The sequence below is a fragment of the Impatiens glandulifera genome, chromosome 1 (assembly GCF_907164915.1).
Source record: "Impatiens glandulifera chromosome 1, dImpGla2.1, whole genome shotgun sequence".
NCBI classification, from domain to species: Eukaryota; Viridiplantae; Streptophyta; class Magnoliopsida; order Ericales; family Balsaminaceae; genus Impatiens; species Impatiens glandulifera.
This window is the reverse complement of record NC_061862.1, coordinates 157,018,109-157,036,042: the sequence shown is the minus strand read 5'-3', so window position 1 is coordinate 157,036,042 and position 17,934 is coordinate 157,018,109.

The following is a 17,934-nucleotide window of genomic DNA, read 5'->3' as shown; positions in this document are numbered from 1 at the left end:
CGACTCAGTTAATCTAAATGTATCAGCTCTTCCAAATGCCGAGTATTTTTGCAAGGTTATGTTTGGACACAAAAACGAACGTTTAATTAGTTGTTCGGTGCATTTTACAAAATAGCAAAATTTTATTAAAAATTTACAATTTTCCGTACCAATTAGTATGAAATAATTCAAATTTTGAGTATTTTTAAAAATTGGTATTTATACCGTGTGTTTGACGCGGTGTGTGATGAAACTATATATTAAAGTGAGAAATTCAATTTCTATAGATATTAGTGATATTCATGAAACTTATCAAAACTCAAACATAAAATTCCGTCTGTCTTAAGGAAGGTAATATGTTATATATATATTTAATTTTTTAACTGTCCATTCAACTAATATTATATATATATATACTTTTTAAATTATTTATTTGGTTTAAATTTTGGAAGATTAATGTTTGATTTCAGTTTGTTTGAATTATTTTAAGAAATAAAGATGGAGGTTTAAATTTTAGTTATGTTCTTAAACTGTTTAATTTTATTTAAAAAATTAATTTTGTTGATTTATTGAAGTAATAAATAAGTTTAATTTGCAATATCTTATAAGAAAAAATTGGACAACGAATTAAGTATGTAACCTGCAAACACACTTAAACATTTAACCAAGCGTAGAATTTGCCGCATGACGAGCTCGAACTTAGGAACTTAGGATTAATATTCACCTCTTATTGCTATTAAATTAGAAGAGGGGATTTGAAATATTTTATATAAATTTAGATAATTTGGATAAAAGATCCACTAATTAGGTAATTGTCAAAAGAAAATTGTTTGTAGCACGGACTTCACTTGGTAAAGGATGTGACAAACTTTTGAGAGCTTCAACATCAACGAATGTAACTCTACTCAAGGATATAACCATATGTATATTACATTGCAACCAACTTGTGTAAACTAGTTAATGAAGACAGTTCATCCATACCTATAGAATGAAGTTTCAGATTACGAGTAAAAAATAAATGCAACTCATGGGGTAAATTGAAGACAAGAAATGAATTGTTTTTAGCACCGACTTCACTTAGTCGTGTAGTATTACTAATCATAAAAATTTTATTAGAAATATCGGTTTAATCGTACAAGATAGAAATATATGTCTAACTAGAGTGATTAAATGGGATGACATCGATACAAATTCATTGAACCACATGGTGAGAGACATGAGGCTAACCACTGAAAGAAAGGAAATTATAACAAAATTAAATACTGAAAAGACATTATGAAAAAAGAAAAAGAAAAAAGAGAAATCAACACATTAGTATTACTAATTATGAAAATAATGAACCCATGGCTCTAGTTCAAATATGTGTCTTCTTCTTAAGACCTTAATTTATTATTAGCAAAATTTGCAATATATATTTTTTCTGCCCTATATTGTTATCAAAGTTTGATATTCACACATAAGTTATTTTTCTTTTATTTAGGTCCATTATTTTATTTATTTTTAAATAACCATTTTCTCACCTATGTATTTTGGGTTAACTCGATTCCAGCTTCAAATTTGGTCATGTTTTAGATATCACTGTCGCTATTTATATGTTTATCGGTTTCTAATGAAATTAAAGGTTTAAAATTTATGTAAATAAACTAAAAGCAGTGATAGATTTCAAATTAAATCTTAAACCGAATGCTTAATATATTTGTTTGCTCGGAAATTATACATAACTTGACTAACATCAAAGACACACTTCTCCAACTGGACCTAGTCAAGCCCAATAAGCCCTAAATTGGTTAATGTTTAATGTTAAAACAATTTTTATACCGTCAAACTATAAAAAAAAATCGTTTAATAACACCAACAAAAAATAAATAATAAGGTATTCGTTCTTTGATCAATTCAACAGTATCATGAGTTAACATAGGTCAAATTCTTCACCTCTTAGAAAGTCATGAAAATATAAACAAACAAAAAGAGTCTTGTTATAAATGCGTTCATTTTAAGCTCGAACAAGCTTATACATTAGAATATCAATCCAAGCCTTTCAACAACCCTTAAATAAACTAGACATAACTCATTTATCCTAAAGTCAACTATATATAATATCCTTTGGATATTGCAAAGGAATAAGAAATCAAGAAATTACGAGGTATGGTCTATTTTACGCAACATCTTAAAATATCTATTTTTTTTGTTAAAATATACTTTGTAATAACCAAAGATATCTTAAATATACGTTTATATTTATTAAAATGTTGGATAATATTAATTTGATAAATCAAACAAAAAAAGTTTAATGTTAATTATTTTTTAAATACAACTAAGGCCTTGTTTGGATTGAGTTATTTGAATAATCGAGAGGAGAAAATAATAATAATTAATTGATACTTTTGAGGATGCGATTATTTTTGATAAAAAAGACTTTAAGGGTATTCATATATATAAATAAAATAAAAAATAATAATGTAAAATAAATATTATTTTAGTATTTTGGTTAATAAATTGAGTGATCATAATATGGATGAAATTGGGAAAAGAATGAAATGATATTTAATTTTATTTGAATTATTAAATAAATTTAAACCGAAATAAGCGTACAAAATAAAATAGACATAAATATACATAATAATAAAAAAGTTAAAAATAAAACTAAAAATAAGTAAGTGACAATCTTCAATGTCAGGTTGAATATTTAAAGATGTAAAATATACTATTATGTGGTTCCTTCTTATCAACTCTAAACAAAAATCTGAAGTGACAACACAATATATAATAGCAATAAAAAGATAATTTTTACATTAAATGCAAACAAAAATAATAATTAAAAAATACAACTAAGATATTATATATATTAATTGTGGTCAAAATAAAATAAAAAAACAACTGTTTCAGACAGGAAAATTGGAATTAGCCTGAAAACTGATGGAGCCGACAAAGTGGGTGGCATCCAACATATATATAATATGATTTGTCTTTGTTCAGAACACTAGTCCCAAGTCTTTAATTGCATGCATGCATATTATTGTATTTATATTAATTCATATTTGTTATATACAAATGTATTTTCATTATTTAATAAATTCAAATTCCAATTTTGGTATAGGTAAATAAAGAAATAACTACTTACACAAATGCTTTTATGATATGGCATTGTTATCAATGCTTAAAAAACAACAAAATTTTATAAATATTTGATTTTGCTTTAGATTTGGATTTGGATTTTTTGATAATTTCAAAATTTAAAACTTTATCATGATAATTCATATTTTTTTATAATAAATAAAAACACGTGTTAAAAATAAATTTGGACCACTTTTTTTATAATAATGCAAAACAGTTGTGTACAGCAAAAACCCATATAGGTGAAATTTCAAAAAATAGTTAAAAAAATAGGGCAGGGTCTGACTGTATATGTTACAGTATTTAGTAATTAAAAAAAAATAAAAAAGATAATTATTAGTTTAAATATTAAAGGTATAAATAATGATATTAGTAATAATTTATTGATGTTATTAAACAATTCTTTCAATAATCAATTTTATATTGATCTAATTTAATAAATTGTAAATAAACTTTTTAAATTATGATTTTTTGGTTAATTTTATAGACATTTATGTGTGGCACAACATAAATTTGTAGTATTTTTATCGGCCTTTTTCGTTTATTACCGTGATAATTCTTTTATTCTAAAATATATATAAAATTATTGTTGTAAGTGTTATTTTGGAATATTATTTTATTTAAATTAAATTCTGAAACAAGATATTTTAAAATATATATATATATATATATTAATAAATTAAAAAAAAACACTTGCAAACTCAGATCTAACTTCAAATATTGGTACTTCATAATAATAACATTTTTTAAACTTTCAAAATCTCAACTTCAAATTCACGAACCTATTATCATCAAAACTGGATTAAACTGGATAGATTTAAAAAAATAAAATATCAAGAATAGTCCAAATGGACTAAGCAGCTTTGAATTGAATTTTAAGATTATTTATGTGTTCTTATACAACATTTATAACCAAACAAAATTTAAGATCCCAATAAAAAAAAATTAAAAGTTGGATTTTAATATCAAAATTTTAATATTTAGAGAATTTTTCAAATTATTAGACTATATTCATTTGTTTAATTAAAATACCACCTTAAAAATAGAGACAAGTTAGGGTGATACTAATGTATGTTGTGTTATTATGATATATCAAAACGTAATGTCTTTTTTGTTCTTTTACCAAACATTTTTATGTATAGCACAGTGTACGATGTATGTATAGTGTCTAACTGGGCCTATCAGTTTTATCAATATTAAAAGCATTTGATGTGTTACATTTTAATATAAGTATTTTTTTTCACAAACTTAAACAACAAACTAGACTATTAGTAAATGAAGACATATCTAAAAGAAAAATATAATGTTTAGACTTAATTTCATTATGATTTTTAGGTATACTCATGTTGTCATAAATTTTGTATGACCTAAAACACATGTAAAATACAAAATTTACCTCAATTGCACAGATAGTTATTTAAAACAAAATAAAACTTAAGGGACCCAAATAAAAAAAATAAAGTGTGGAGTTTAATATCGAAATTTTATAATATTTGAAAGATTTTTTTCATTAATTACTGGACTTCAAATTTGATTAATTAAATGATACCGTCTACAAAACAAAGACAGGTTGGGTGGTGACCAGGTGTCGGATTTAGGTTAAACCACAACACCACACGGTCCATTTGTGTTGAGCAATTAGTCGTTGGTTGTAAATTTAGTATTAATGTCTCCCTTTTGCTTCTTCGACTTGTTTAATCGAAAAACATTGATATAGTTTAATCGATTTTAACAAATAAACTTGAAAAAAAAATCTAAATAAGCTGTATGAAATGTAACTAATAAATTTAATAAAACAAGTTTAGACAATTTTGACAGATAAATTGTATTCAAATATGACTTTTGATATCTTCTCTTTTAGCCTATCGACAACAAGAGGTGAATATCTCCTGGTCTCCCTGAGGTCCTGCGTTCGAGCCCGTCAGGCGACAAGTTCTGCGTCTGGTTAAATGTGTTTGTAGACTATGTGTTTAACTTGCAGGGATTAGTCGCACTCCATAAGAGCAGCGGATCCCGTGTTCTAAAAAAAAATATATGACTTTGATGTCGTTGACTTTTTCTTTATCGAATGGTTAATTAGGTGGAATTGAGATGTATTTGGTGCTTGGGTTATATGCTTATTTTGTGAGTTTGATTAAGTGGAGAATGAATTTTGAGAAAGGATGTAGTAAGAACATAATCAAGTTTTAGAGACAATAGAGATGATATAATTAAGTAGTGTTTGTAAGATTATTTGTGTTTAATCACAATTGTAGTATAAGTTATTTTGTAATGATATAAACATTTTATGAGAATAGTGGCTTTCTTTAAAAATATTGTATTTGGGTTATCCAACAAATATTTGTAGCCCAATATTATTTTTTTTTCTCAAAATGAACTTAATTATGGAATTGTTAAGCTACATGACTTCTTCATGGTAGAAGTGACAGCTACTAAATGATCAGTTTTGAAAATCAAATATTTTGTCATAATTATATATTTTTAAAGGATAAAATAAGAAATGAGAGCCATTTTGTTTTAAATTGAAAGTATGATTAAGAAATGAGAGTGATTTTATTTTAAATTGAAAGTATGATTGAATTAGATTAAAAAAATTAAAGATAAAAAATAGATTAAAATTAGTTTTTTATTATATTATCAAAAAATATTTGGTCATTTTATTTTTATAAAATATGTTTTTAGTTTTAAGTTTTATAATTTAATTGAACTTACAATCAAATAATTAGATTCTTTAAAATTGACATTTATAATTAGACCTAAATCAAGTTGTTTCAGTTAATGGTTAAAAAATAGATTTTTACGTCAAATAGTTTTACAGAAATAAAATTTTAAAAATAAATACATAAAAATAAAATTAGTACAAGTGACATTACCTTATTTAGTTATTGTAAATTTAATTTAACATGTGTAAGCATGAAAAATTAACCTATCTTATTTTTAAAATAATATTATTATGTTTAATAATATTAAAATAGTATTTTAGATTTTTATATTTAAAATAATTTAAAGAATGAATTAAAATTTAATTAAGAATTAATTATTATGATAATTAAATCTTAATTAAAGAAATTTTCTAAAATGTCAAAAATAATTTGAGTATAAAATATTGTATATATTTTACTTAAATTAGACTAAAGAAGGGATTAAAAATATTTAATTTTGATTTAATCATAAAAATTATGTTAAATTTATGACTTAAGGTAATTAAATAAAATATCTCAAAATTCCTAAAAATTTTAAAAATAAAATAAAATATGATCATAATTGTTATTATGATTCTAGAATATTTTTTTTTATTTTTTTTTAGTAAAATAATGCATTTGAAAGGAATTAAAAACCAATTTTAATAATTTTTTAAATAAAAATATAATTGCATAATTCTGTGTAGTTGAAATTATGTTTAATCTCTGCAGCAGAATTCTAGATCATCAGATGAGCGCTCAGATCTCATCCAACAGTCCAGACGCTCCCACGCAGCCGGATGTAGCGAAGCCACGCGCGCACGCCCGCACTAAATCAACTAACGGGAGAGACTAACCCCGTTAGTCAACTAGTCTGACCGCAGACGTAACAGATGAAACTCAACGTCCCGTTACACAAAACGACATCATTTTGTTCGTCTTCTTCCTTGGGATGCAGGGGTCGCCGGATTCTCGATCGTCGTAGGCGCGTTTCTTCTAAAAGCTCTAGCTTTGTCCACAAGTGATCAAATCCACTAATTTCTTCGCCAACACGTTCCTTTCACCAGTGCCTACGATAGCCCTCTATCTAGAAGCCTTATCCCATTATAGATAAGGTTGTCATCTGCCAGATAGGATTTTAGGGATAAGCTCGTCGTAGATTAATTTCGTCTCAAATTAACCATCCTCGACCGACCTTCCCCTACTATAAATACCCCATACCCTTCCACTACCAAATCATCAAACAATAGCCATCAATTACACACCAATTCACTTCAATCGACGACCTGTAAATTCCGGCCATGAACAGTTTTCCGATAAACCAAGCTTTGATCCAAGCTTGTAAATTACTTCCAACACCTCCCAGGAGTGTTCTCCAGCTGTTGGTATGAATCCAGAAGCCTTAAATTTCGATTTGTAAATAAAAAAATTTGAATTTATTCAAATTTTCTTATTTGATCAGTTTAATCTTGTTCTTATGCTTGATAATGTATTTTCTTTGTTGGGAATCATTATGTATGTCATGTATAAGTTTTCTATAGAAAGAAACAAGATCAAATAAAAAAAAACAAAATTTTGAAAATATTGGTTTAAAAACTAATTTTTTAAAATATTTATGTTCTTGGTTTAAATCTAGATTTGTTGGTCCAGATAGTTGATATACATGTTTGTAAACATGTTTGAATGATTTCCAAACAACTGTAATCAAGTTTTATCATTTTTGATTAAACTGAAATTTGAGAAAAAAGTTTGAAAATCTGAAATTTTGAAATTTCATGTTCTTGTTTTTAATCTGGATTTGTTAATCCAATTAGGTATTATACATGTTTGTTAACATGTTAGGATGAATTCTAAGCAACTGTTTCATCACTTTGATCATGTTTGATCAAATTGAGTTTTTGAAAAAATTTGGATTTTGATTCAATCTTCAAAAATTGTTTTAATGATGTTATGATGTTCATGTTTTGGTTCAGATCAACTATATTCAACATTTTAAAACTAATAGAACAAAAATCGGCCTTGAAATGGCCTAATTTAAAAAATCCCAAAATTTGACCTAGAAATGGTGTTTTAAAATTGATCCTTGTAAAGGCTTCAAAATCGTAATTTATGTTAGGGTTTTTATTCTTCGTGATAATATGAACTTACTGTAGTTTACGGATCTTAATTTTATCATCACAATCAAAAGTTATGGACTTTTGAAATTTTGAACCAAAATAAGAACACCCGGTCCTAAGGTTTTTTGCAAAATAGACTATGACCGAGGGTTACGACCGACGTTTTTTAGCTAGGACCGAAGGCCATGATTGGTGTTCTTCATCTAGGACCGAGGGCCACGACCGACGTTTTTTAGCTAGGACCGAAGGCCACGACTGGTGTTATTCAGCTAGGACCGAGGGCCACGACCGATGTTCTTAAGTCAAGACTGAGGGCCACGACCAGTGTTCTTCAATTAGGACTGAGGGACATGACCAGCGTTCTTCAGCTAGGACCGAGGATTAGGATCGAGGACTGGGACTAAAAAATCTAACCTTAGGACTGAGCCTCCACTTAACTTAGGACGGAGAAAACCTAACCTTAGGATCGAGCCTCCCTTAGCCTAGGACCAACAAACTTGAAGAATGTCGGTTGTGGCCCTCGGTCCTAGCTGAAGAACATCGACCGTGGCCCTCGATCATGACTGAAGAACATTGGTCATGGCCCTCGGTCTTAGCTGCATAACTTTGGTCGTGGCCCTCGGTCCTAGTCAAAAAACCTTAGGACCGGGTGTTCTTGTTTTGGTCCAAAATTTCAGAAGTCCATAACTTTTGATTGGAATGATGAAATCAAGATCGGTAAACTACAGTAATTTCATATGATCATGAAAAACAAAAGCCCTAATATAAATTACGATTTTGAAGTCCTTATAAAGATCAATTTTAAAACACCATTTCGAGGTCAAATTTTGAGATCTTTTAAATTAGACCATTTAAAACCTGATTTTTGTTCCATTAACTTTGAAATGATGAATATAGTTAATCTAAACTAAAACAAGAGCATCATAACATCATTCAAAAGTTTTTGAAGATTGAATCAAAATCTATTTTTTTTCAAAAACTCAATTTGATCAAACATAATCAAAGTGATGAAACAATTGTTTAGAATTCATCATAACATGTTAACAAACATGTATAACAACTAATTGAATCAATAAATCCATATTAAAAGCAAGAACATGAAATTTCAAAATTCCAGATTTTCAAGTTTTTTTTTCTCAAATTTCAATTGATCAAACAAGATCAAAACTTGATTACAGTTGTTTGAAAATCATCCAAACATGTTTACAAACATATATATAGTAACTATCTGGACCAACAAATCCAAATTTAAACTAAGAATAGAAACATTTTAAATAATCAGTTTTCAAACCAAATTTTTCAAAATTTTGTTTTTGGTGAATTTGATCTTATTTCTTTTTACAGAAAACTTATACATGACATACATAATGATTCTTAACAAAGAAAACACATGATCAAGCATAAGAACAAGATCAAACAATAAAATTTGAAGAAATTCAAAATTTTCAATTACAAATCGAAATTCAAGGCTTTTGGATTCATAACAACAGATGGAGAACACTCCTGGGAGGTGTTGGAAGTGATCCAGAAGTCTGGATCGAAGCTTGGCTCACCGGAGAAAGTTTTGAAAAAAATTATTCTTGGTCGGAATTTGCAGATCTTCGTCCGAAGTGAATTGGGGTGTAATTGATGGATATTGTTTGATGATTTGGTAGTGGAAGGGTATAGGGTATTTATAGTAGGAGAAGGTCGGTCAATGAGGGTTAATTTGAGACGAAATTAACCTCTGGCGGGCTTATCCTTGATATCCTTTTCGGCAGCTAGTAACCTTATCTAGGGCATGATAAAGCTTCTAGATAGAGGGTTATCATAGGCGCTGACAAGAGGAATGTGTAGACAAAGAAATCAGTGGATTTGATCACATGTGGCCGAAGCTAGAGCTTTTGAAAGAAACGCGCTAGAGATGATCGCAAATCCGGCGACCCCTGCATCCCAACGAAGAAGACAAACAAAACAACATTGTTTTGTGTAACGGGACGTCGAGTTCCGTCCGCGGTCATCCTAGTTGACTAACAGGGTTAGTCTATCCCGTTAGTTAATTTAGTGTGGGCGCGCTCGCGTGGTTTCGCTACATTCAACTACATAGGAGCGTCTGGGCTGTTGGATGAGATCTGGACGCTCATCTGATGGTCCAGAATCCTACTACAGAGATTAAACATAATTTTAGTTACACAGGATTATGCAATTATATTTTTATTTAAAAGGTTATTAAAAATCGGTTTTTAATCCCTTTTAAATCCATTTTTTCACCAAAAATTTTACAAAAAATATTTCTGGAATCATAATAACAATTATGATCATATTTTAATTTTTTTTTTTGAATGTTGGATATTTTATTTAATTGCCTTAAGTCATAAATTAAACATAATTTATGATTAAATCACAATCAAATATTTTTAACTCCTTCTTTGGTTTAATTTGGGTAAAATATATAAAATATTTTATTCTCAAATTAATTTTAAGTTATTTTGAATATAAAAATCTAAAATACTATTTTAATATTATTAAACATAGTAATATTATTTTGAAAAAAAGTGTAAGTCAAATTTTCATGCTTATAAAAGGACCCTTATACAGAGTTGTCAAATGGAAGTCGATGAGCCTTCCCATATTGACATTCTTCACACACACTACCCTTCTCAATTCTCAGATCTTCAAGTAGACCTTCGACAAGTTTCTTTCGAGACATTACACTGAATTTAGTCATATTGACATGCACAAGCCTTACGTGCCATAAAAAGGAAGTGTTTTTGTCGTTCATCTTTTCAATGTATGAATTTGATGCTGAAAGGGAAAAGAGATCATTTACCTGAGTTCTAGTGTGAACCACATTCGCCTTATTTTCTTTCACGTTCTTTAAAAACTTCACATTATGTGGACCAAACAATACAAGATTTACGGCGTCTACATCATTTTCTACCGAGAATAGATTATTCCGGATTCCTGGAACATGGTAGACATTCTTCAGAGTAATAGATTCTCCTTTGTCGCTATCAATAGCAGCCGATCATTCCTTTCTAACTTCGTGAACCGAGTTATCTACCGTGACAATGTCACTGCCACCATGATGATCTCGACTCGATGAGAACACATAATCATCTCTAGCAACGTGATGTCCGCACCCTGAATTGACGATCCACCTTTGATCGATCTCATGTTTACCATGAGACGACATTATTTGCTTTTCCTTCGAAGTCATCACATCGACATGAAAAGCCTTGTCCCATTCCTCCTCAACACGCTGGTCAGACTTTTCTCTTATAATTGAACTAGCAAAATTTTCATCCAAATTTACTAGACAATCTCTCTTGAAGTGTTCAGTCTTACCGCACCTGAAACACTTAAAGGTCTTTTTATGAGTATTTGAAGAATACTGACTTGTTTCTTTCTTCGACTTTCCCTTTTCCAGCTCGATTTCTTCACGAACAACGGATTGTTCGACTCCTCCTTTATACTCGTTCCAGTCATTTGTGCGACCAACGACTCTTGAGATGACAAGAGATTTTTAAACTTCTCGAGTGAAGGTTGTTGGCTTAACCTTGAATCGAGGTGATGAATGGCGTATATTCGTGTCGAAACCCTCGAACAATATGTCTCTTAGTTCGAGCCTCTTAAATTTTCTTATCTGGGTTTAATAAAGAAATTTATGAGCATATGTTCTTTACCTTAAGAAAGAACTCTGAGACATGTCCGATTTGCTTCGCAACTGCTAACTCGTTTTCAAGCATTTGGAGACAAGCCTCGTTCTTCTTGTTGAAAAGACGATCAAACGTTTCCCAGATCTCACGAGCAGATTCATAGCTGATGATGTGCTCGAACATATTGTGGGAGATTGACCTCTTCAACACAAATTCTGCTTTCACGTTGAGTCTCTTCCGTTTCTTCGATGCATCCGCATTTTCAGCAACATCCTCAGGAGTTACATCACCATCGTCTACGACGATGTCCCACAAATCGTCTCCGACCAGGTACGATTCCATACAGGTCTTCCATATCCGGTAGTTTGACTGGTTTAATAACTCTAAACCGAGTCCAGCTACACGACCATCACTTTCCATATCAAATAACTACGATACATTTTCACGAATGCAACCAAAACTCTAATACCATGTAACGAAATCACAAACAGGATTTCGATGATCGAACCGTGAATAAACTTATTAGAAATGAATAAAGACTTTAGAGAATGAACTAAACTGGAATGAAATTCTTTCTATTGGCTTATTGAAATAAAAATACTATTACAAACTTATATACAGTAAAAACAAAACTTAGACATTAAAACAAAACTTAGACATTAAATTAAGAGACATGAAGAGTCTCATTTAATAAGACCAAGAGGCTTGGACAATCCAAGAGACTCTTTAATAACAAAAAAAAAAAAACTCCTTAATTATTATTATTATTAATTTAATTTCTAACAAAGATTTGATACGAAAATAACTACCCCTCTTTAACCAATTTGGGTTTTTGAAAACTCCAAAATTTGGTGTTTATAGAATAAAATTAAATCGAAAAAACGGTATTAAATTTATTAATATATATATATATATATTATTAAAAAAAATTAAAATATTTTATCAATAAAATAAATATACTTCAATTTTTTTTTAATAATTTATAATATTTTTTATTTATTTTTGTTAAAACCCCAATTCAGCCGTATATAGTCACTAATTAATTGAAATTGTGCAAGGAAACTCCGTTAGTCAAAAATTGTATTCAACTTGATATTCACAATAGGGTAAATGAGCTGTATATGATTTTTATTTTATTTTGTAAAAAACAAGTACTGTTCATTCATCATTGGTATTTCAATTTTAAGAGCTTCAATGAGAAATTTATAATTTATTAAGATCTCAATATTCAATTATAACTAATAATACTGTATAATTGGATTGTTGTGCAATTTTACTTAGTATTCTTTAAACATTAGTCAAAGGTATCAAAATCTTGGGCCGAATAACCCAACTAAATTTTAGAAAATGAATAAAAAAAAACTTTGGTTATTTATTTGTGACTAGCCCATGTAGGCCTTTATTCTCTAACAACCTTCTTCTTTTGAGATTGCAAAACAAATAAGTTTTTTGGGTTATATATTAACATAATTTAGTAAAGACTGAATAAAGAGTAACTCATTAAATGTTTTTTCAGAAAATTAACAAAAAAACAAGAAATACTTTGACACATACCTATAATGACTTAGATGGATTCTAATTCTGATAAAACTTTGATTTAATACATTGTAAGATTTTAGTCAAAATACCCAAACTAATAATTTGAGTTAAGACATTATATTTTCTTGCAAATTAAAGAATGTGGAATTGATTAAGATTAAAATTGCATAAATTTTTATGTTATTATTTTTTATCTTGTCTATATTATTGGCTCTCAATTCAGTCATACTTTTAAAAAAAATCAAAATAAATTGTTTTTTTTTTATATATTTAGTAAATAAATATGATTGAAAAAATAAATTTCGTTTAGTATTTTTCCAAATTAAAAAAAAATGAAAATTTGACTGTTTTAAACGTTTTTTTTTACTTGATTGCAGCTATTTTTAATTAAAATTTGATTTTAAAATATACAAATTAACAACAAATTTTATTTTTTAAATAATATAATAAAAATAATTGAAAGTTCAAAAAATAAGTAATCAATCAAAATTTTAAATAATACATACTCAAAATTTATATATACATTTTGTTGTTATTTATATGGATTAGTTGATTGTATTGTGCATCATAATTTACTTGTCAAGTCATTTTTAAAAACATTCAATTACTTGTTTTCTTATACTTTAATATTCTTCTTCAAATCTAATTTTTCAAGCTGTTATTGTTAAATTATTATTGTTTTCGAACATTATCCTTTTCTTCATTCATTAATCAGACATTTTGTTTTATAAAACTATGTTAACAAACCATGACACTGTTTATTTTAAAATAAACATATATAGCATACATGTTATTGCGAACTTTTAATATTTTTTAAAATCTTCAAAGTTAGCGGAAAAACAAAAGTAATTAAAATGAAAACGGAAAGAGATGGATTCGAACCCTTGGTAAATAACTTATACAACGGATTAGCAATCCGCTAATCCGACTTTTTAGTCCACTCAACCATCTTCCCTATTGAAAAAAAATATATTATTTAAGTCTGACTCTGAGAGTTAGAACTGAGTCTATCTGAGAAACCAAGAAATGATGTATAGATACATTTTTAATTACATTTGGTATAAACAAATATGATCGAAACCAAATTTTAATTTATTAATTTTATTTTTAATTTATTAATCTGGTTGGTATTTATATCAATTTTAAAATTTTACTTTATTTATTTGCAGATATTTAATTATAATTCAATGATACAATAAAAATAAAATAAAAAATTAAGATAATTTTATATTATATTTGAGGCTTTTAATACTAATTAGTAATATTCTATGAATCACACCATTATAAATGTGTTTATTTTGTCCATTATAAATGTGTTTATTTTGTTTATGTAGTCACAATTTTGAGTGCTAAAAAATCTCTAATAAACTCATTTATTTTACCCATCATTATGAATATTCTATTTTTATAATATTCGTCTGACTACATATGTTAGATGAAAATTAATTTTAAATATGTTTATTTTTTAATAAATTAAATTAAATTTTAAATTGAATATATTAAATTGTCACACTTTGATACTAAAATATTTTAAAATATGTTCATTTAATTTGTCTCATAGTCATGAATGTTTTATATAAAATAATAAATTTTTGTGATTGTTATTATTTTGTTAGGATAGTTGATAGTATTAAATGCACTAGGAAAAAAAGAAGATAATTTATTATTTACAAGAAAGTCCACACAAATAAAATAATAAATAATTTATAGTTATTTTATTAAATGGTTCCTTTAATATGTATTATATTAAAAAAATACATTTGATGAAAACCTAAAACGATTTTAAAATAAAGGGTGGTAAGTATTTTATACCATTATTATTTAATTTTAGTAATAAATTAATATAAGAGGGTGAAAAAGTGTAATTGGAGTTGGCCTTTATCAAAATTGACAAACTAAATGGAATCTCATATAATTGCTCATCTGAATGGGCCAAACAAAAAATTCGCTATCAATTTTTAAGTAAGAATGTGTACAATTTTGTCCGTCTTAAATTGTTTCAAATTATATCGATTTCCAATAAAAAAAAAAAATCAAATTTTCATATTAACCTATTTAGAGTTAATCAAATAATATTTATCTATAAACATTTTGATAAATTAATCTTACTTGTTTTGTTACATAAAAAAAGAATTTGTTTTAATAATTTAACAAATCATTAAATATTTGCCCAATTGTTATTTGATGTCAGAATTTTTATAGTTTTTATTAATTGAACTATTAACTGATATTTAATTAAATTCTAGTCATTTTAAACTTTTCTCAAACGAATTCTAAATTTTAAACCCTAAACTTTTCTCAAATGAACAAACTCACTCGTCTGTTTCCTTATTTTAAATAGTATTTTCATTTTCAATTTACTCTATTTGTATAAACTAAATAACAAATATCCCTTTTTTCAATTTTTCATATTACACTTTTTTAAGCATTCAACCGTATTTATGGCACATATATCTCAAAAAAAAAATATTTGATTTAAAATATAAAATACGTCCAAATTGATAATCCAAACACAAAGTTATGTCATTTTAAAATTTTTTTAAAAAAATATCAAATCTATCTACATTTGAATTTTATCCTATCATATCTTTTCTTAAATTATACATTTTTAATCACCCAGACTAATTTTAACAACTTATGATATATTCTAAAATGTATATAAATATCATTTCAAAATGATATGTTATAATAAGAAAATACATGTTTATTCATTTGAAAAAATGTCTTAAATTTTTAAAATTTTGATAATTTGAATCTCTCCTAACATAATTCAAAATTCGAGTCTCATTTAATAAAAAAGATAAATAAAAAATAAAAAATATTCATATTAGAACCCAAATAATAGTGGTACATCATACATGAAGTGTTTATTATTTTGGTCAAATTTGCAGAATTTCTTTTTACCAAAATACAATATTAAAAAAAAAAGTATTATATACACCTTTTGAAAATTTATTTCTTGCCTTCTGTCCACCCAGATATAAAGAATTTGCACAATTTATATATTTTTTTTCCTGTTTCAAACTGATTAAATAATGAACAAATAAAATAAAATTCAAATTCAAAGATATAATTCAAATTTCAATCAAATGCTAAGGTACCAACTATGTCATATATAGTCTAATAGAAATTAATAAAATATCATCATTTTCTAATTTGTATTACATCAAGATATATATTATTTTGTAACATTTAATTAAAAATATATAATTTTAATATTTATTATGGATTCCAACTATGTTATTATTAAATATTTAAAAAATAACAATAAAAAACAAAATTAACTCTTAAAATACATTATACAAAAAGCCAAGAGAGAAAAATCTAACACATTAGTATCAGAAAATAATGAGCCCATGGCTCTGGTTCAGATATGTACGTGGCTTCTTTTTAAGAACTTTATTATTCCAAAACATGCAATTATATTCTCTTTTTTCTGCCCCTCAATTATTATCAGAGTTTGATATTCACACATAAATTATTTTTCTATTATTTAGGTACATTATTTTATTTTATTTTAAATAACTATTTTCTTGCATTTGTAATATTTTCAAATTTGATTGTGTTTTAGTCTTAGATACTACCACCGTCTCTATTTATATATTTATCGTTGTTTTTAATTAAATTAATTTTTTAAAGTTTATGTGGATAAACTATCTTAAGCCATTATAACAACAATAAAGCAAATGTTCCGAGAATATGTAAAAACAACATTTATAGAGAGAATCCGACAAAAGAATAAAACAACGAGGTATTCGTTCTTTGATCAAGTCCACAATATGAGTTAACATACGTTAGGCCACATTCTTCAACCTCTAAGAAAGTCATGAAAATATAAACGGACAAATCGAGTCTTATTAGAAATGTGTTGCTTGAATAAGCTAATACACTAGAATATCATCCAAATATGAAAACACTTTACACAACCACAACAACCCTTAAATAAACCAGACATAACTCATTCGATCCCTAAAGTCGACTATAATATCCCTCAAATGTTGCGAACGAATTAGAAATCAAGAAGAATACGAATTACAGTCTATTATGCCACCATCTTAAAATATGTTTTTAATAACCAAACAAATCTTGAAACTATACTTGTATATATCTCCATTTCATTGAAAATTTGAGGTTAATATATGCTTATATTGATTAAAATGTTGGATAATATTAATTTGGTAAATTAATGTCATATTATTTATTTTTGAAATACAACTAAAACAATAAAGTAGACATAAACATAAATAAATAATAATAATAATTTAAAATATAAGTAAACAATTCAAATAGAAAAACAACTATTATCTAAGGAACCATCTTTAGTCTTTACCGTCAGATTGAATATGTAAAGATGTAAAACAACTATTATGTGATTACTTTTTACCAACTGTTAAAACAAAAAATGAATTGACTACTCAATATATAATAGTAATACAGAGAATTTTTACGATAAATCCAAATAAGAAAATAATAACAAATACAACTAAGGTATATATATATATATATTTATTGCAGTAAAAATACAACTGTTTCTGTGACTTTTATCAGAGGAAAATTGGAATTAGCCTGGGAGGTGGTGGAGCCGACAAAGTGGCATCCAACAACATATATATATATATATATATATATATATATATATATATATATATATATATATATATATATATATATATATATATATAATATGGTCTGTCTTTGTTCAGAACATTAGTTCCAAGTATTTAATTGCATGCATGTATGCATACCTTACACAGTTTAATTAAATAAATATTATTTTTTATATAAAAAATGTATTTCATTATTTTGTAAATTCAAATTCCAATTTGATATATGTAAAAGGAATAGCTATAGCACTTGATGATTTTA